The sequence below is a fragment of the Corapipo altera genome, unplaced genomic scaffold (genome assembly GCF_003945725.1).
Source record: "Corapipo altera isolate COAL_440 unplaced genomic scaffold, ASM394572v1 255, whole genome shotgun sequence".
Classification (NCBI taxonomy): Eukaryota; Metazoa; Chordata; class Aves; order Passeriformes; family Pipridae; genus Corapipo; species Corapipo altera.
Window position 1 is genome coordinate 2987519 of NW_020884929.1, and position 19748 is coordinate 3007266.

General features: G+C 41.1%; 1 protein-coding gene across 1 annotated transcript in view; it reads left to right on the top strand.

Annotated features, from left to right (window-relative positions):
- Nucleotides 1–19748, top strand: part of SPATA5 (spermatogenesis associated 5) — a 165610-nt gene that overhangs the window by 112865 nt on the left and 32997 nt on the right. The gene's annotated exons all lie outside the window — the stretch shown is intronic.

Genomic DNA, 19748 nt, shown 5'->3' on the forward strand with positions numbered 1-19748 from the left:
GGGTTGGAACGAGATGGTCTTTAAGGTCCTTTCCGACCCAAACCATTCTGTAATTCTGTGATTTCCTTTATAGTCATTTGCACTTCTATAGTCAATTGGAGGTTTAAAGGCATAAATAACTTTATTTAGGTATCTCTTTTAATGAAAAAATTAATTACAATTTGAACTCTCCTGACTATCAGTGGTATGTGTGATGATTATGGTCATGACACAACTGTCTGACTTATCCTTCTCTTAAATAAGAAAAAAATAAGACGAAAACACTGGAATATTCTAAAGAGAAGGTTTCTTTAGGCTGTGGTCTCACATGCTGCTACCATTGCTTCTCACTCAGTAGAGAGACAAAGCCCATAAACATTTTGTAGAAATCTTTCATCGAAGTGAACACACTCCTGAGAAATATTTTTGGGGTATAACAAAATTATGAATTTTATTTCTGAGGCAGTCTATCAAGGAAAATTGCTAGCATCATTAATCAGTTTAGTATTTCAAGATCAAGTGTCTAGGTGCTCCTTTTGGCAGACGTTATTTTGCCTGCACAGGGAGACAATGAATTTTGAGTGTTTCCCTTTTTCAAAGCCTTCAGAAGCTTTTCCCTGTGCGACACTGTTCTGAGAGGCTGCAAGAGAAGTGCCTCAAGTGTAGCTAATTATTTACTTGCCTCATCAAAAGGAAGCAATACTTTTCCTTGGGGTGGGTATGTGACTCACTATACTTATCTGTATCTGCTACCTTTCCCCTCGCTTGCTATAACCTTTTAAATATTGTAGGTATGGTGGAATGTTAACACACTTCCGCAGCTATCAGCCAGCATGCCAATTTTCTGGGAAAATAAATAAAACAAACCTTAAAAGAAGCCAAACACCCCCAAAACACTTTGGACATAAACTGTGAAGGGACTTGCATATAGTCTGTAGCAGTGGGCAGAAGTGAGTGTTCTCATGATGGTGTTAAAATGCATAAACTGGGATTATGAACTATATAAACTGTGGCATCCTAAGACCCAACGGCATCTCTGGAGGCATCTTCTCCTCAAGCAGATTAGGGACAGAATTGGATGGATTTAAAGATATCACTGTAAATGGGGGATCAGCAATGAGGTTCATGCAGTTGGTGTAGTTTTAACTCACATGAAGGTAACACCTGTTAATAACCATCCTGTGTCCCAGTTCAATGAATTCTATGGAGCCTCTTTCAGTCAGCTAATTCTGAAATTGCTGTGTCTTCCCTGACCACGTAGGATGGTATACACGTGCCTTAGTGCAGCTGAAGTCCTAGATACTTTTTAGAATTATTGTAGGTGATCTACATGGTGCTGTCTGTATTTAAAGTTGTCCAACTCTTTGCCAAATGGTTCAGTTATAAGAATCTTTGTGATTCTTTGACCTTTGGGACCATTGCTTGCTTCAAGCTCTCCTCATGTCAACAAAAAACACTTGTGTTTTTCTCAGGAAAAACTAACCTCTTACCCCTGTAGTTGGGTTTGCCCTCACTCATATTGCTGGCATTTTTTACTGTGGTTTGGCTTAGAACCTCTCTCATCCCTTGCACACTAGAGGAGAGGCTTCAAACTTTTGTTATGTGTGTAGCTTTTCTTACCTTTAGGAAAGGTCTGTCCAGATTTGGGCAGATTTTACTTCTAGTGAACCTTGATTTCTGCACGTACACTTGATAGAGTTTGGCAGCTAAATTAAACACTTGCTGTTGGGTGTGACCTATTCTGGCTTTGGTTTTCTCACCCATGTCACTCGGAGGACTGAAAGTTGAGAGTGGAGCACCCAGAGGTGTAGGAGAAGAATGGAGAGTGACAGCATCCCTGTAGCTGGGGGTCCAGTGGCTGAACAAATTGGAGAGGACCGATGTAGGAGCTGATACTGGTGAAATCAAGCAGATGGATCTTGTAAGGGGTACTTTAAATGTCACAGAGAATCCAGATTTCTCTGCACACTTACAAAATCAAAACAGAGCTGTGAAACCCAAAGGCACAATATAATCTTCATTTTCCTCTGGTGAGTGGCCCACCTATGGTCTGCTACTGCTTTATTAGTTCCAGTGGTAGATTAGTTCCAGTAGATGTCTGTACTGATATTTCACATAAAATTCTGTGTTATTCCATATGGTGGAGGGGTTTTCTGCTATGCTTCCTTTTCTAAAATGTCAGATGAGAAAAATTCCCATCAATGTTGTTGTTTTCCCCCAAACAATGTTCATAATAGGAATGGTTTTCCTTTCTCATCTTATAAAGCAAGTTGGGTAATTCTGGAAAATATTGACCTAGTTCTTTCATGTACAAAAACCAAAAAGGCAAAGAGAAAACCACAGAAATGAACAATACAGTTAATTCCACATGGATCTCCTTTTGTATTTTTATATATAAAATAGCATTATGGGCAATAGTAAATAGACTTTTAATGAGCTGGAGAATGTAGCCTCAGGTATTTGGCTACCTTCCCAAGTCCTGCTTCTAGTGCTGTGTCAAACTATACAGGGATAACCCTGTCATTGTATGTTATGTGTAGACGATAGTAGAGACTTCAGGGTAACATGTTTAGGCAGTAGGGAAGGTTGGGCATATTCCCTGGAGGAGTTCTGCTTATCAGAGGAATTTAAGGAATAGGCATTGTTCCTGTGTTCATCTTTCAGATTAATTTTCATTTATGGTTTATATAGATCAGGTCTTATGTGCCAAACTGCAGGGCTTTCTTTTACGAACTTCTGTGCTAAGAGACAAACTGTGCTAATGGGGAATAACTTGAAACAATGAATTTCTTTTCCAGTAAAATATTAGCAAATAGTGTTCATGCCCAAAAAATTATCAAGAACAATTCCTAAAATTTTCTGACCTTGGCTAGCCTGGATAGAAAAAGGTAACTTTTTGATGATGCTCATGTGGTAAAAAAACATTATCAGCTCTTTCTATGAATCATCAACATTTCTAAATGGTTTCTTTTAACAGAAATGAGGGGTTTCTTTACTAGCCAGTTAGGGCCTTTTACAAGAGTTACCTAGTTCATGGAAAGACATACTTTGGTTTGGAAATGCTCTTCCTGTGCTTACTGGGTACTGTAGCCATGTGCATCCCATGGGACAAAGCTCGACCAGGATGCTTGCAGAACATGTTTCCAACAAAGTTTATGGCATCTAAACAGAAACACCAAGGAGACACAATATAACCATTTTTGGGAGTTTAACTTGCTTTTCTCATGCAAAAGGTCTCAGCCTGAGTTTTTCCTAGAAAATGAAGGGATGCAAAAGTCTGGGTGGCTCTAGCTGCTGGTGTTTGTTGCCATTCAGTGTCAAACTGCAGTGCTGATTATGGCAGATCCTTTCAAGAACTGTTTGTGTGCATGAATCCTGTTGGCATCTTTGGCTCTTTTGGCATATCTTAATGGAAAATATTCTCTCTTTCTTCATTTTGGCTCTTTCTGTTCTCTTCTTGTGCTTCTGTTTTTCCCATGTTTCTCTTATTCCTTTCTCCATGCTCTGGCTCCAGCTCCAGGTGCTGTTTTCCTCTGTGGTAGATACAGTTAGTGCTGGTTTAGATTTTTGCTGCAGTTCCTCTGTAAGGAAGCTCTTTAACCTGGGCTTTAATTCCCTGGGGCAGAATAGAGGCCTCTGTAATCCTTGTGAGTTGATCGAAGTGACTTAGAGATAACTTCCGAATTCTGGAATTCCCTGCTGGCCAGGAGGACTCGGTGACTGGATAATGAGTAAGATTCAACCACCCGAGTTTCAGCATGTTGAGGTTATATAAACTTGCTGATTCATGTGGTGGAAAAGCCAGTGGCCACTGTTTCATTTCTGGGACCAGCCTCTGCTGCTGTAAATATTAGCAGAGTGCCAAGAGGTGACAGAGGAGCTGCACTGGTAGCAGGATGGGGCTCTAATGACTCAATTAGTGTAAGTGTACATTGTTAGAGTGATTCTCTCTTTGGTAGACTCATCAGTGAAGATTTTTGAAAGGTAATGGAAGGGTACTATGAATAATAATCCAAAGCAAGCCCTCTGAAAAGATATACCTAATTCATAGAACTGAGCAGTCAGCACTCCAGCTGAGCTCGATGCATAAAAACACAGTATGTGTGATATATGAACTATGTGCATTATTAAATCTCATTAAAATGATGGCTGCTGTAGAAGAAGAGATTCTGCCTTCAAAAAAAATATGTGCATGATCCATTTTCCTGCTGGAAGAGCAAAAATCATAGAGATTAACAGCTACTTTTCTACTTTATACATTTATAAATGTTGCCTGAGTGATATTCTCTCATCAGTTATAAATGGTATTTGAATAGCTTTTTTCGGAATTAATTCTCAGATTTCTAGAGCGTCCTGTTAAATCAAACCATTGTTTGGAGAGATTTTTTAAAAGTGGAGTGGGTATTTTAAGAGTGTTAGAAAACAGCATTTGGAAGTCTGCTCAGGTCTTCAACTCCATGGTTTTCTCTAAATATTTTACAGCTGTTTGTAGCCTCTTGTAACTGATTTTCATTAGTTTTATTGCTCCAGTCCATTCCTGCCAAATTTGCTGTAGACTCTGGTGTGTGGAGGGTGGATTTGCAGGCAGTGAGTCTGCACAAGGGCCCTGAATGTCCAGTTCCTGCCTGTGGCTCCTAATGGGATCGACTGCTCGTTAAACTCCCCAAGGAGCACTGTGGAATGAGCTGCATCTACGTTGCCCTGCAAATAGTATGTTGTAATTAATGTAAAATGACTCACAGAGAATAATTTTCTTTGATAATCATACCATTATTTAACAATAATTCCTGTGGGTTTACTTTTAAGTAACTTCATGTGAGGAGTGTATGTGCCCACAGGTACTGTTTAAAAGCTAGTTGGGTAATTAAACATTTTTGCTATAATTGTTACCTCTTACAGCTGCTTCACTGTCATAAGAAAGAAAAGCTTGGAGAAAAAACAGCAGGAAATATGTAATTGAAAAAAAAATTATCTTTTAGAATATGCCAGTAGTCTGGCTTAATTTAAAAGAAAATACAAATAGGAAGTTAAAGGAACTGTTTCTGATACAACTTGCAATGTGTCAAGTTTCATTTCAGCAGTATGAATAGTAACATCAGTGGCATTATGATAATTTAGCACCCATTTACTGTATAGTGGTTAACAGAAATTCAGAAGACTTTTTATTTTATTCCATGTTTGTCAAGTAATAATTCAAAAACAAATGAGAAATCATCCTTCATTTTGATCAATTCAGCAAAGTTTTGAGATGATTATTCTGAAGATGGTAGGAAATTTTTTTCTTACCATTTTACTTGGAATAAAGTAGATTTTGCTAATGGATCAGAACTATTTCTGCTCACTTTGTGTACACTTCTGTCTGTGTCATTCTCTAAGCAGTAGTGTTTATATTACATTATAACAATCTCAAATCCGGTTCTTGGAAAATGGGTTATTTAGGGCACTTATAGTCTGAGCTCATGAAAGAAAGGTGAATAATTGAGTCAAGGACCCATCTCTTTGTAGATCTTCATAGACAGAGATACATCAACGTGGTCTTTTGTCAAATTAAACTATTTTCATTTTGAGTTCACTTGGGAGGGATGTGCCTGTTATCTTTTCTCTCCTCCAGTCATTTTTCTGTTGCATTGGCACAGATAGGGAAGGCAGGGATTTGCCTTGTTTCTGTTCAGCCTGGTTGGGAAGGTTTGTGGATACAGAAGAGCTCCTCGTGGGCAGGAAGAGGGAAGTGGATGCTTCATGATGAAGTCCAGGCCATTTATAGACAGGTGAAGCCTCGTGCTCAAGAGTTCCCTGAACTTCTGCTGATAGGTGTTTCCTTCTCTTTGGTTGGCATTTTTGCAGGTGGAGAGGCAGGACCAGGGATGCTCACCCAGCAGAGCCCTGCAGTTATGGCTTTTGTCCATTTTAGCACTGCACTGATGTAAGAAAGTAAAATTTGAAGTACTATGCAACAGGAGCAGACTCTGCATTGTGTGTGAGGAATTTGAGGATTTTTCTAGAAGCATTTCCTATGAGCAGAGTGGGATGAAAAAGCAGTGTTAACTCTGAGATTAATTTGCGCCCCTTTCTCCCACTCCCAAAGTTCTTGTCTGTGGATGTTTGTGGTCTCAGAGGGGCCAAAAGCTGTCACAGTGGTTAATGAATCTTCCAGGAATTCTGGAACCCTGTGAGTTATGAAAGGCACATGTAGGTGTACCAGAAGTGAGTATAAAATCTGCAGAGATTTTGGTCCTGCTGTTGCTGGAGACTGTGCTGAAGGGGTCTCCAGCACAGACCCCAACACCCATCTGTGTGGGTTAGTGTGGTCTAGCATTTTTTTGATTCACTTACCTCTGAATGCTGGCTGTTTTGGAGCTACCATTTAAGAATTGAAGGTTTCAGAGCTTTTAAGCTGTATTCTCTGTCATACAAATATTGTTTTTGAAACACCAAGCTTCGAAAAAGAGATGTTAAGCCAAGCCTGTTTGCAAAGGGAGATTTGAATCATGCATCAACAACTGAATTTTAACTTGCCTTGAGCAGATGAGAAGTCATAGCTGCATCAAAATCTGACAGTCATAATCCCCAACTCTGTCCAGGGAACAATTTATTTCCACTCACATTTTAATTGTCTTCATTTCTGTGCTTAAAACGGGGTTTAATTCATTGGCGGCACCATTTGTGGTCTTATTGTTGGTCAGCTCATCATGAGTAGAGCTGAATTTCTTGGCACAGATTTCCCATAGACTAATTTTTACATACATATGCTATTGGTACAAAAAGATTATATCTTTGCATCCCCCAGAAGAATCTAAAACTCTGATTTTTCTATCAGAGCAACTTGAGTAAAATGAAATTCTGTTTCCTCCTGCATATTCTGGCCATCAGCCAAAGCATGGCCTTATGGATTCAGAAACTCGAAGAATGAATACGAGTATAATTTTGAAAGCTAAATAATATGTGGGGAGAAATTTCAGTAGTTGTGAAGCTCTTAGTGTTGGAAATGTACCTACTAACGTGAAGCAGAATTTTTTTTCCCCTTAAGTTCCTTTGGTAAATCCTTACCCTAGAGCTCAAGAGTTGTCTGCATTCAAGGGTCAACTGTTCCTATTTCCTCTTGGTTAGAGGGCAGCTTTGAGTACTGATGGCCCTGTTGAAGTAAGTTAGAGTAATTTAAATTTCAAATGTCTCCATGGAGTTGCTGCAATTTGCAAATGCTTCGGGAAGTCCAGATCAATAGAAAATAGAAATGGGTGTTTCCTTACAAGCCAAATTGCCCTTGGGCAACATCAAGCTTTGGGCATATTCTTCCTGAACTGCATCCTGAACTGTGCTATTGTCTGTCTTAAATGATAGAAGGAGTAATCAGATAGTTATGTTAAATTGACTACAGTTCGAATCTAAACGGTGATTAGAGCCCAAGATAAAGCCAGTAGTTCAAAGTGACTCCCAAGCAAGTCACTTAAGGTTTCAGGATCAAAAAACTGCTAAATTCTGGGAAGACATTAGCGTGAACAGTGAAGATACTTCCTGTTTCCACGTTGCAAATGAGCAATAAACTCACCATTGGAGTTTGGTAGGAAGAACACAACGTTTCTTTTAAAGGATGGTGCAATCGAGTATTTTTTCTCCTTGGCTAATACCTTACGATTCCCTGGGTCTGGAGTGGAATTCTGTGGCACTGGCAACAGGATGGGACTGCAGTGGCTTCTTACTCTATTAGGTGAGAAAATGTACAGCTCGGGTACGGCAAGAACTTGAGTATTTCTGTTTCGAAATTGCTTCTGGTTTCCAAAATTTGCATTCTGTAAGGAGGGTAGGCTTGTTCAGTTATAAAGCTCACACCTATTTGGACACCTGTAAACTGAAGAAGAGTAAACCTCCCACAACACTTGAAAGCTTAGCTGAAGAGAAAAATCACCTCAGGAACTCAGTGTGGCTTCTTTTGGTCCTTTCTGCCCAACAGCTTCACAGGTGGCTCATAAATGCAGCTTTCCAGACAGCCAAGTATTAATAAATCATAGCGGGTTTATATATGTAAAAGTTGTTGGAGTTATGCAAATTAACTGTTCAAACATAGTCTTTCAGGGGGAAAACCCAATTTCTGTAAATTACACTACAAGTAAATGGAGTCTAATAAGAGAAAAGATGCATTACTGGCTGTATCAAAGAAGCATAAACAAATGTTAAAAAGGTGATATGAAAACACTTTACCAACATATGTTTATACACTTCAGGAGACCAACCAAAGAAATAAACCGAACATTTATAACAAAAAGGGAAGGAAATAAGCAATGATAATACTAAACAGCCAAGCAGTGCAATGATCCGTCAATCTTGGCAAATAAATGACCTATAAGTAGATCATCATAAAGCTCTCAGTGTAAAGGGAAGCACTTGATACAAAAGCTAAACACAGGGAAGGCTATAAATGAATACAACCCCAGAAAATGGAAAAAGCCATTGGTAAAGGTAGCTCAGTTTTTAAAGTGTGAAGTCATTAGAAAAGTGTAATTAGGGAGAAAAAAAAAAAAGGAAAAAAAAAGAAGAAGAGAAATTAAAGATGGCCTGAACTACTACTAGTGTAGTACTGTAGTAATTTATGTGATGCTGTCCTTTTTTTGTTAGTGGAAAAGTCTTCTCCTGTGCTGTTTCAGGCAGAATAAAGGCAGTAGAAGTTCATTAGAAGAGATCATATGCTGACCGAATTGAATTTGCCCATAACTCAACTAAACCCTTATTTGAAACACCTCCCCCAGTGTTTTATAACCTGGATTATACTCATAGATTTAGAGATAATATTTGAAACTGTCCATCAGGACTGATACTGTAATGTCTTGAAATGACAGGGTGTGTTGAGAGAAGTAATTGCTTCACCAAGGCTTTAGGTAAAGGTGCAGCTTTCTTGATTGAATTACACACTGACAAGATGAACACTCCTTTATGTGACAAGTAGAGGTGCAATCTTTTACTTCTGCTATTTGGAGCCGCTGTTCGTTTAAGTGGGAAACAGTGGGAGATAAAACGTTAACACAAGTAGAACATGCATTATGTTACTTAAAATCCACAGCTGGGTTGTTTTCCAGGTAACATAGATCCTGCAGACACTCATGGACAAAAGAAAGGGGTGGAAAAATTCATTTAAAAACCAAATAGACTTAATGAGAACCACAGTAATTTTCAACTCTGATAATGTGATACAAAAACAAGGTAGATGCAAAACAGGCATCTTCACATTGCATGGCAGTAAGATGGAAATGAACAGGATGTCCAGAAAGAAATAGTGTACTACATCAACAAGACAGCAGCTGCATTTGCCAGCATGAAGATTTAGGTGTCGATAATCCACAACTTAAAACGGATCTAGGAATCTTCCACTGAAATTCTGTTTCCACCTTAACAGTTGGATATGAAAGCTGGAAATCCACCAAAGGTACAGACAGACGTCTAAAAGCTTTTGAAATTAAATGCCTTGGGGAAATAGTAGGTATTAAATGGAATGAATTTATAACAAATACTGAGATTCGTCGGGGAGGTGAACAAGACTTAATCTCCTAAATTATCCAGAAATGAAGATGGAAATATCTAGGATATGTGGAAAGAATGAAGCCAGATCTGATGGCAGACTGTCTACCATGGCAGGAATGCCTTCAGGCTGACTGTAGAACATGTAAAAGGGGCTGACCAAAATAATTCCTCCATTGAAAAGTGCTTAGAGCTGGAAACATTATGGGTGACTTCACAGAGAGGGGGACAGTCAAGGAGAAAGCCAGATGGACAACAATCAACAGAGTCCTGCATATGTTTGAGGGAACTCTTGGCAGTGTAGGGAAAAATTGGGAGTTTGGTGTCACCAAAGATTTTCATTCTATTAGGGGCTGTAGACACTTGGCAGACCTGCAAAATGATTTCAGGAATTTTATCAGCACTAGAAAGGACATATTTTAACCCAGAGTCCAAGCTCTGTCCGTCGCTCGCAACTGGCAGCTGCAGTAAGCACTGCAATTTGTGTAAACTCAGCACTACCCACAAGTTTCTAAGATCAACACACAAAGTGGTTTCTGCCGGTATGAGGGAGAAAACCACCAGGTTGTCTTCCTGCATCCGGGTGGAGGAAGTCAGTGATTGTCTGCCTGCAATAATAAGGGAAGGCATGTCGGCTGGGGCCTTGTCTTCAAGCGGAGTGTCTTGGCTTCTGACCCAGCCAGTGCACTGCTGTTCTTAATTAGCCATGTCTTGACTATCTTAATATCTTGGCATGTAGCAATCTGGGATTTTGGAGTCAAGCATACAGTTCTTTAGTATTATCCACACTTTCTCAGCCTCTGGAACTGTGTCACCTGAACTGTTGCATCAGTGGTGTCCTCAGTGACCACATCTGGCTGTTCCCAAAAAGCTGGGATTTGATGACCTGAACAGGGGCATCCTGTGCTCTTTGTTCTGCTCAGCAGGCTTCTGCCTGGCCACCAGCTGCCCCTTGGCAGGGAGAAAGCATCCTTGGTAGCACCTTTCAGCCTTGGGGTGATCTAAGATGCCTTAGTCGGTCTCAGATGGTCTTGGCACCTGCATTGTACCCAGTATGTGTTAGTTATGAAGGGGCAGGAGGGCTGTGTCTCCCAAGGAGAAGGGTTTAAACCAAGATTTGTTTGGTTCAATCCCTGTCTGTTTGGAATATAAGTCTCAAGATAGATTTTTTTTTAAAGGCAGAATCACCTTGGTTTCCAATTTCAAGTAAAATGAGTGATATTTATTGTATCATGACTTTGTTCTCTCTACGAGATGAGTGACTTTAACTTACAGTTATTGTGATGAGTATCTACTTTATTGCTTAAAATGGTCTTCCAGAGCCACAGTAGTAAAATAAGATCTCTCAAATAATGAAAACCAGAAATTTATTTTTTTTCTGCCACAGCTTTGGCAACAATGACGGAAAGTCATTGATTTCCTTTTGAAACTGTTTCTGAATTGTTTCCTTGATGTTGCCTACCTCTCTGCTGATCTCTTCTTTCTTTAGAAGCAGCTGCTTTCTCATGCATGGTGTGTTCCAGGAACATTTCTTTTACACTTTGTTTATCTGTAGTTTGTTAGACAGGTCTTGGTCACAAGCCAGGAGAAGTCATGAAGATTTTTGTGGTAGAGTAGTTACTGAAGTAACCAGGTGTAAGGAATACAGAAACTGATATGGCAAAAGGTTATATAAAATGGATCGTGCGGCTTTACAAATACATCTTGTCTGCAGCACATTTTTACTTCTCCTTGTCACACACTGAAGTATTCGGTCTCAAGAAGTGTTAAGAGCATGTCCTGTTAATGAATCCTAGGAAAACCGAAAGTAGGAGATGAAAACCCATTACAAGGCAGGTCCTGATGGAGCTGACCCGCTGTCAATTTTCGTCATTTGAGGTTAAGTTGTCTCTCTGAAAAACATCTCATCCCATGCTGGTAATTTAATCAGTCAGAGCAGTGGTAATATAAAGATATAGGCTATGTATGGAAAATAATGTATTATGTAGTAGATCATTGTTGCAGTGTTCAAAAGCTTCTGAGGAGAATTGTACTGTTTTGGCAGGAGTTCAGAATTTTCTTTCCTACAAGGAACAGGTTCGGTGGTTTGTTTTTTCTCTAACATGTCATTTTGAGGTTACATGGTAACATCTGTCAGAGCTATGCTAACCTCTGTCATCCAGCTGTTATAATTGCGGTATTTTCCTTCCTTTTCCTTCTCTTTCCTCTCCTTTCTGCTTTCCCTTTCTCCTCCCTCAGAAAAAGAAGAAAAAAAAAAAAAGAAGGTAAAAAAAACCCCAACAACAAAAACCACCTCCTTTTATACTGAAACTTCAGGTGGAATGAAGTGGTTATAAAAGCATCTGTCAACACAGGAATGGTTTGCCAAGCCAAGTATTTGGGTTGGAAGTCATGCCTTCCCAACTGCTTGAAAACAGGAAGTATCTCTGTTAAGTGATGGATAGCTCTACTTTGCTGAGAGGAAGAAAAGGCTTTTTTTCTTTTTTTTTTTTCTTTCTTTCTTTTTCTGCCTCCGGGTCAATAAATGAGTTCTGCAGTTGTTCCATGTATGTAAAGAAAGACTCCCGTAAAAATGTGTGTTTGGGTGCACACATCTGTGTGTATGTGTATATATGTGTGTGTGTATGAATATACAAACTTTTAAAAAAACCAACCCAAAACCAACAGTACACTTTGTACATGATCAGTCCCTGTCAGAAGCCAGCCCAGGCACATCTTATCCTAGTGATTCCTGTAAAGCTCTCAAAATCTGTCAGAAACAGCCTGCAGGATTGCAACGGCTCCTGGGTGATTAATTGCCAAAAGAGTCTGGTTCCAGGTTCCATTACATGTAATTGTTATCTTTTCTAAAGGGGTTCTTTTATTAAACCCCCACTCCTTTCTTCCCCCCCCCCCCCCCCAAAAAAAAAAGAGGAGGAAAAAAAAAAAAGCTGACATTCCTGAGGTTTTGCACCTCTTAGACAGGACTTTCTTATGTAAACATACACTGAAGAGGGTGTGTTATGTTGTTTATTAGCTGATGATAGATTTTTTTTCCCCTTCACTTAATTTTTAACTTTACTAAAAATCATTTTATTAGAAATGGGGGAGGAAGAGCTGCATGGCATTTAGAGAAGAGAGTGTATTCCAATATCTTCTCCACATCAAAACGTCTCTGTGAGACCCAGCAAGTGGCAGAAAAAATTGCAGAAAAACAGCCAAAAATTGGGATGTTCTCTGTCCCTTGCCACTGGAGTAAGACTACTCAGATTGGACATGGGGAGAGGACAAGATCTTGTCCTGAAATCCTCTTTGGAAAGGAAGTTTGCGGCTTTAAAACATGTGGTTGAGTGTCCTGAAAGTACGGGCAGGACTTGTGAGAAATCTGATGTAAATTGCTTCTCTGAGACCATATTGACAAAGCGGGGGGGCTGATTCCCTGTTGGTGCCTCCATGGGTTTGAATGTAATTTGGAGCTGAATTTTTGTGGTGCCAAACTGGAATTGTATCAGTAGGGTTGCTTGGATTTGCACTACTTTTTACTGCATTGAACACGGGCCGTGTTACTGACAGGTTTAGACTTTTATAGATGGAGGCTTGGGCAAAGCTTGGCTCCCAGTGAGCACTGTAGTAATTTGTGCCAACTGGCCAATTTAACTGTTTAAAATATCAGATGGAAAAAAAAAAAAGGCATGGAGATACTGGTTCTGCAGCTGCAGAGTATCTGCCTGCAGATGCTTCTGCCAAGAGAAGGGATTGAAACTCGGTTTCTTGAGATATTTTAATCCTATCTGAACAAAACCACATAAAAACGTGCTCTGCTATTGTCTGCATGGGCCAAGGAGCACATTGTTCCTCACAGTTATGTTTGCACGGTGTCACTGCTGCAACGAAACAAGTCTCCTCAAGTCTTCTTTCTCCGCAATTCCCTGTGAATTCGCTGTATTAATCAAGCTCTGTCAGTGGCAGGATGGTGATGTACAGCAGTGGGGACACTGCAGTCACTCTGAGTAACATTAAAAAGATGAGAATATTTTGTTGTGTCCAGCTTTGTGCAGGTTTGGAAAGGCAAGCCTGGCCTTCTGTAGAGGTTTTTGAGGCTCGATATGCTTTCACACCAACTCTGGAAATTTTTGCTTTGCCGAAGCACTCTAAGCACTGCCTATTTATAAGTTAGTTATTTAAGTAATACTCATACCTGTTTAAAATCACCACCCATAGTGGAAATGACTGATTTGCTGTGAAACATGCAGAAGCAGGGTATGTCGTTCAAGCAAGTGACACCAGTGGTTTCTGTTGATTTAAGGCAGTTCTTTTCCCAGGTTTCTTTTTCTAAGGAAAGATGAATTTGTTATTTTTCTGCATACTGGCACTGCAGGTTTGCTGTAATAACTAAGAGACTGATCTGTAGTTGTTTGTTTCTGTTGGTAGCCAGCAAAGAGAACAGTTCCAGAAGATATATTGAATTATACAGAAAAGTTTTCCCTCTGTTGATGGGACAAACAGGTAAAAATTAGTGGTTGAAGGGAAAAGATTAACTAAAAGTGTAGATGTGGAGGATAAGCAAAGTGAGTAGATGCCACACAAGTGGGTGCATCTGACTGCTAAGCAGTGAGGGACAGATCAGTCACGTCCTTATTTCTGAGTTGGTTCACTCTCTGTATCACCTCATCTTGGCTTGGACTCAGACCACATCGACAGTCTCCCTGTTGAAGTTGGTTTACTGTTTGCCAGTGTATCAAACCATCTCTGGCTTTAATTAGTGCTTCTGATTACTGCCTGATTAAAAGGTTCCTGCTGTGCTGCCACTCGATAGCGCACATTCTTCCTGAACACCTGCTGTCAAACCTATCGTGTCCTTTCTTGTCAACTTGCACAATGCTCTGGGTCTTGAGCAAGACTGACACGATGGAAGGGTTGTGCAGCCTGATTTTTAGAGATCTACAAGGAAAGCGAAGCCTTTGCATAGGGATTGATAACAGGAGACCGCCACGTTTTCTAGGAGCTAGTTTCCCATAATAGTTAATGAAATTCTGTTAGTGAATGCAGTTTATGAAGTGGTGGATATACCGTAGGGTATGGAAGCAAGCTGCTCCACCCTGAGAGGAATCGTAGATGTTGTGTAACGACAACAGAGTGTAATCTGCACAAATCTTTGGAGAAGTACAAGGGGTGGTGACCAGCAAAAAAAGTCATCAAAGAGGGGAACTGGTTAGAGATGTTGGCATGTGCTGACGGTGGTGACAGATGTTGGCACAGAAGGAAGAAGGTGGGGAGGTGGAAGAGTGTGAGGAAAGGGGCTCTTGGCAAGAACAAAGCAGTATCGCTTGACTCGGGTACCTGTAATTACAAGACTCCAGCCTTGTGACACAGTGAATAAGCGTGTCACCTGGAACACAGGAATTCGAGTTGCCTCCCAAAGCAGGTCCTGCCAGCTGGAGGGGGAATAAACCCTCATGGAACAATAAAATTTAGCTCTTCGCTGGACTGTGGTTTTTAAGTCCTTAATAGTGACACTCCAGTGTGTCTTTTCCCCCTCAGCACCTTCTAATTTTGGTAATGAATCCATGGTTGCAAAAAGCCGCCACTAGCCTGTCTAGCAAACAGGATGGATGAGCTTCCTGTACTTGAAATTTTCAAAGATCCTAAAATGCCAACCGTTTCCTGATGTGTTGGGCTGGGAGCATGACCTGCTCTGGCACAGAGCAAGAAAGAAAATACCAGGCACCGAGGTGAGCCTCAAAAGCGTAGGAGAAGCACCTTTATGGGAGCTGACTCCACTCCTGCCAGAGATAAATGACGGCACAAGAAGGCCTCAACACTTCCCACACTTGCAACGCATCTGCCCTGACATGTGGGCAAAACCATGGAAAGCATCTCACAGTTATTGCTTGCACAGACTACAGGAAGGCTATGGCTGGGTGGTGAGGCCCTGGCACAGGTTGCCCAGGGAAGTTGTGGATGCCCTGGACATACTCGAGGCCAGGTTGGATGGAGCTCTGAGCACCCTGGTCTAGTGGAAGGTGTCCCTGCTCATGGTAGGGGAGTTGGAATTGGGTGATCTTTAATGTCCTTTCCAACCCAGGCCATTGTCTGATTCTATTCATCCTGTGACTTTAAAATGCTTTAGAAATGCTCAAATACTGTAATGATGAAAGTAAAACAATTTTGCATTACCCAGTGAGGTTACAAGATAGAGAGCATCTCTTGTAGTGTAGTGAGGCTCTGTGTAAGTAGGGGCCACAACTAGGGTTCATGAATAACAATTGTAAATTTAAATTGGAAGGATTTACTTGCAAATTAACTATTTCCAGTCCTCTCATTTTCATCAGGGGTCTAATCCCAATGGGCTCCAAAGGCAAAAATTAAACTTTTAGTTGCATTTTTTAGGTTCTGCATTAAAAGCAATGTACTTACTTGAAAGAAAAGTTGTATAAAAATCTGTTCGTGCTTGTGGAGATTGACTGCAGCAGAGAACATGCAGTAGCACTAATTCTGCAGATGAGCTCTGGTACCTGCTGAACTGACTTGCTTTCTCTTATACACCTCAATATGCCATTCACTGTTTGTTTTGGGGTTTTTTTTTAATTATATTTATTTTTTCTAATGTCAGGTCACCCTCTTGCACAGTTTATCATGACTTTTTGCTGTAAGATCTGATTAAAAATGCTTTTGGTGAATTAGGCATGGCTGTGGAGGTATGTCAGTAGGAAAGCTATTTTTTTCCTATCCCACAGAAAGCTCATCACCTGGGTCTGCTTCTACCAGTGTTGTAATTCTGCTTTCTTTGACAATGTGATTTTTGAAAAGCTAACTAAAGATAGATGCTTAAAAAAAAAAAAAAAGGAAAAGAGGAGGAGGAGAAAAATTAGCAAATCCCTAAGGTTAATTCTGGTCCATCTTAATAGGAACCACAAATATTTTACCAGCTTTACCTGTTTAAGTTTTCTTTCCTGAAATAATTAGCTTCATAATTGCACACAAAATACACATTTTTGACTTAGCTATCTTTTTCAATGGTGTATTTTGAAGAAATACTCTTATTTTAATTACGAAAAAAATGAACCATGTATTTTTGAAAGGGGAGCACTTCTTCATAAAAATGTATTTTTGCTGTTGATGATACTAAGTATTACGTGACAATTATCCCACTTCCTTAGTGCTCCCAGAAGAACACTGTACCTATGTACCACTAATAACCTTTCAGTGCATGTGCACTTAGACCCTTTTCATAACTGTTGCGGTAAAAACAAAAAAAATTACATAAACCTGCAAAAGAATTGCTTAATGACATGAAGTGTTCTGGTTTTGAAGTATTCTGGTTTCTACCAAAACCCCAATTACTTAATTTTGTGCCCTTCCTGGCCGACGTAAATTATGCAACCCTCACATCTCGACATCAGTGAATTATGTAGCTCTGCGCACACATCAATTAATTTTGGCCCCATCAACTTCCCACCTTCTGTGTGCTCCTCGCCTCAAATCACTTCTGCATCTCCCAGCCGTGAGCGGTTCATTTTGTGCAGCTGTATCTGCCTGAACCTGCAGCCCCACTTCAACTCTTCACCCTCCCCCACCTGCCTCTCCTCCTGCTCAGCCAAGACACCGCCTGCTCCTGCTAAATCCCTCCTCCTCCAGCTCCACAGCGAGGATCAATCCTGGTGCCTTCACCTTGTGCCTCGCCAGTGGGTCGTCACCGAATCCCAGTGCACCCACGGGCAGTGGGGCTGGTCCAGAGGTGACCTCGTTGTCCTTGTCACTCTCCTCAGAATTTTCCAAATGCACATTTCAAGACTGAAGCTCCATCTTCTGGAACGGCCTGTGAAAGTCATGGCATGCTTGGAGCACCCATCTCCAAAACCCTTCCCATAGAGGAGCCTGGAGCACACAACATCCCACCGAGAAAAGATGTAGCTTCTAGGTCTGTGTGAAAAGTGGTGGTGAGGAAAAAGGTGATGCCAGCATCCCTCAAACTCAGCACTGCTGCCAGCATGCTGGTGAGCATGACCCAGGCCTTGGTGTTGAAGCCGACAGTGCTGCCACAGGTGTGCACACCACATGCCACAGCAGGCTCCCCTAAGCAACCCAAAAAGAGCTCACTGTCCTCCAGTGAGCAAAAACATCATGAGGGGTACCTTTTTCCCTTATTGCTGACCTCTACGTGGAGCTCAGTCCTAAGTCCTGAATTATTTTGCCCGGAAAGGAAAAACACCTCCATGGGAAGTACACAGAGACCAAAGACCTGAGAGAGCAACATGATACCCTGCAAACCAGAGTGGCCTTGACTTGCTGTTGCTCTCCAGTTGCATTCTGAGCACCAGCAGCAGAGCAGCTCTGCAGCCCCTATGGCCCTTCACCCGGGCTTTGTCCTCCAATAACACAGGATGGATCAAGGCAGGCTCCTGCCTCACCCTCTCCCTCTGCTTTTAGTTCCTCAGGAGCGTGGAGGGTTGGTGGCTTGCCAAAGGGGCAAGGTGGTGACAACAGAGCAGGGAGCAATAGAGCTGTGCCCAGGGTCTCCCAGGGTCACCACGTCGGGAAGGCTGGTGGAGACCAGCGCTCGGTTCAATCTGCTTTTGTCTCTGGGGGCTGGAGGGAATTTGACTCTTGTCTCAAGCTGAGGTTACAGAATATTTTCTCTCCTTTTTGTCTGTGTCAATATAAGCAGCAAGCACTGCTGAGACTGACTTGTGCTTTTTTTGTACAGTTCCCAGCACATCTGGCCATCTTGGACAAGGTCCCTAGGCCTGATTGTAGTAAGAAAATAGTGATAGCGTGTTTAAAACTTGGGCCTCCAGCTATGACTATATATAAAACACAAACCTTTGGGGACAAACTGGAGGAAATACAGTTTCTAGTAACTGACCAAAAGAAGTATATTCTCTATGTTACATCTGCAGTTGTGCTTTGCCAGTGTGGGTGCTCTGTCTTGTTAGGAGACTCTCAGAACCAAAAGCCAGTGCGAGGCAATGGAGTGCTTGCCCCCAGCTCATTGGCACCAGGCATTTTTCCTCTCCCACTTGCACAACAGCCCTGGTCATTCATCACTGGAAGCTAAGCTGGCTCTAGAAAACGTTCCAGTTATCTGGGTGTCCTGATGAAATCTGCCTTGATTTAAAAGAGGCACACCACCATACTCACATGAATATCTCTTGCTTCTTCTAAATAATAGAATTAGCTATGGGCATTTCCTTAAGAGCATGCAGAATACAATTGCAGTAATAATTCCTCTCCCTCCAAGCCTAGTCTTGAAACATGCAAATTTCTCTTTCAAGTGCCTTGACAAAAATTGGCAACATCCTGACAAACACGCACGATTTAGACACTGAATTACACACTCATTGAGTTATCAGCAGTGAGCTGAGTTCTTTGGTGGATGTATCGGGAGTGCTCTTGACAACTTGTTTCTTGCTCTCTTTGGTAGGGATCTAGCACTGACCACTGCAAGGACAGGGTACAGGGATGGATATAGACCTTTTGGTCTTCCCAGCACATATATTCCTTCTTCTATCCTTACACAGCTCCTTGCAGCACACCATGGTGCCGTGTGCTTTCTGCTGAGCATTTTCATGTTCTGTTTTAAAAATAACAAGACATCTCTTAACATTCAGGATACATTTTTCCACTCTGAAGCACCACAACAGTCTTTTTAAAGAAACTCTAGGAAGGGTGTTAACTTGATCAATGCTGTGCAGGAAGGAAAGCTCTTTCCTACTATTTTTTCAGCATGACTTTCACTGACATGATCAGGCTGGGAAAAGACTTATTGGCTGACAGCCCAGGACAGCCATGCAATATCTCTAGTCATCTGGAACTCAAACTACTCTGCCCAAGGGAGAAGCATAACATAAAAACAATTTAGGTTACATGCTGAATCTTATAAACATTGTTCAGTTCTTAAAAAATAGTTTAAATACTATTTATGTGCATTCGCTATGCACAGGATTATTGTGTTAAGGGGTTTTTTTCATATATCAAGTAAGAAAGGCTAGGAGGGTTTTTACTTTTTTTTACTGTAGATGGTTTTCAAGAATCTTGAAGATTTCTTTATAAATATAGGGAAATGAGTTTCCTCTCTTCTCATGTATTTAAGAGCTTGGCTTCTCCTGTATATCGGATATAACTGTTTTATATATAGACAATGTTTACTTTTTGACCCTGTCCAGAAAGTACAGAGTCACAGAAATGCTGGTTAGAGAGAGCTTCCAGAGGCCCTGTGATCCCCCTTCTGCACATGTGGGACTATTGCCAGCACCTGATCAGGGAGAGCTTGGCTTCCTCTG